We start from the raw sequence: 2327 nt of genomic DNA, 5'->3' as shown, positions 1-2327 counted from the left end.
TAACTCTGACAACCCTTTCGACGAAAACGAGCCCCACACCATGACGCCATCACCACCCTTTTGGCGTGTCAAAAAGGTGTCAGGCTCCTTCCGTAAGTTATGCCAATAGGACTGAAACCCATCCGGTCCATCGAGATTGAACTTCTTCTCGTCGGACCAGATGATTTCAGTCCAATTGGTTGACTCACGGAGGTGGCACTTGGCATACTCCAACCGCTCGATCTTGTGCTTGGCTTGGAGGTTTGGCATGTGCTTCCGCTTCTCGTAATTGAGATTTGGACTTTGTTGCAGGCGCCGTTGGCAGGTTCGGAGTGAGGCGTCCAAATTCAGGGCAGTCGCGCGGATGATCCCACCTTGGAGGCTTCCCGCAGCAAAAGTCGGCACGCACTGCCAACGAGTATTTTTGGCTTCATGCCGTTGTATCTCGTGTCGTAGGTCTCTGGGTCGCGTAAATAACATCTCACGACGTCCTTGGACCTTCCGAGCTCGCATGCAATGGCCCGGTTGGAGTATCCGGCCTTGCAGAAGGCCAAATGGCGCCATTTTCAGCAGGAGAAAGTTGAACGTCTCTACCCATCCTATGGCATTGATATTGTTCGTTGTCGTAGTGTATTTGTGTGTAATAGTGCTTACCAATCACGTGACAAAAGTCTGTTAGCTGTGCGTGGGGTGTTGTTGCTGCTTGGGGTCTGAACTGCAAGTGGCTTGATTTCCCTGGCGCGGTCAAATATCGTTCTTGTTGCAGTCTACAACGCTCAACTCAACCAATTGACCTAAAATTCTATGTGATAACTCCACCAATTATGCTCGTTACACTGGTGCATTTTGTGGAGCAGAACTCGTGATTGGCGGGATTTTTAACTTGAATGATAGGGTGGCTTTATCCACCTGGCGCGCACTGTAGAATACCTGCAAACTTTGCTTCTCTGTCAAAATTGTAATATTTGCACTTTTCAAAGTGGTGGGGAGATCAGTATTTGTTTGGAGGTGTCGTCGACATCAAGATGACCATCGCGAATCGAGAATTGAGTACGAGTTCTTAGTCGAGTGACATTATGTTGCGCGAGGGTGGCAGCGCCAATTAGTAGTGAGCTTCGTCATGGCTCCACGTGGCAACACAGTCATACGCAAAAGTGGCTCTGGGTGGAGCTCAGGTGCTTGCGGGCGTCATATGCCGGGTGGATGAGAGGAGCGGCGTTACTGCCGAGCAGCCGACAAGGGGCATGTCGGCGTTGTGGTTGTGTGCTGGTAATGCGTGTGGAGTAATACATTGTAGTATGAAGTACTATCGGATATTGTTAACTTCGGGGGATCAGACTGTTTTGCCACGTCATCTCTCAACAACCAAAAAAGGCTAACAGAGACCAGAAATTACCCAACCAAAGCTGCGATCTTGCACTTTCCAACTAGCCAATCAGATATCCAAATGGGGTATTTTTTACAAAAATGCCGCCAATGAAAGTGACGTGTTAAATTTTGTGGAACGCAAAATGAAAAACCTTCAAGGCTGTTTTGATTTTCAAAAATAGGACTACATTCCAACAGTGAGAAAATGCAGCGGTGCAAACAAGCAGAGAGCAAGAGGCTGACGATTGAAGTAAAGAGTTCGATAGGAGCATTCTTTAAAACATCGAACATCCAGAAGCGGTCCGCGGAGCAATTCGGCTGCCACGTCCACATCATGATACGTCGAAGTATTCTAAAGGACGAACACACCATCAGAACCTAAAACATAAACTTCGAGTCAGCAAAGCCTCGATACATCGTCCAACATCCACGCAACCCTGAGTTCAACAAAACTGATGCTGAATGAGTAATTTCGGCAAAAAACGACCCCCTGCGTCTGGATAGACCTCATTTTGCCAACAGTGGTCATAAGTTCGACGGCAGGATAGACCCCTGCCATCGTGTCATAAGCTCCAATGGATGGCTCCAACGTATAGCTGCACAACAACCTTCGAATGTACTGACGTCACGTGGGGGCCGACTCCGCAATTCACTCGACGTGGACAACGGCGGGGAAGCGATCCATCAAATCATAAGCGCGTTCGGCACCCAGGATATCTATAATGTGGATGGGACTGGATTTTTTACATTGGACAGCCAAGAACGACTACAGGGAACGACGCTGAATAAGTTTAAGCCAAAAACTTGGAATATTTGTTTGAATTATCCAATCAAAAGTGATTTAATAAAGTCAATGAATTGTATTACTTCCTCTGTTCCACATTTATCGTTGCTAAGGAAAACACACTTTTTCCACATTACTATTACGAAATGAAAATCATTGGTGCTTCAAAAGGTTCACTGATATTCATTGGTTAAAA

This window comes from Aphanomyces invadans (genome assembly GCF_000520115.1).
Source record: "Aphanomyces invadans strain NJM9701 unplaced genomic scaffold supercont1.7, whole genome shotgun sequence".
Classification (NCBI taxonomy): Eukaryota; Oomycota; class Saprolegniomycetes; order Saprolegniales; family Verrucalvaceae; genus Aphanomyces; species Aphanomyces invadans.
The sequence above is the reverse complement of the archived record's forward strand: the minus strand, read 5'-3'. Positions refer to the sequence as shown.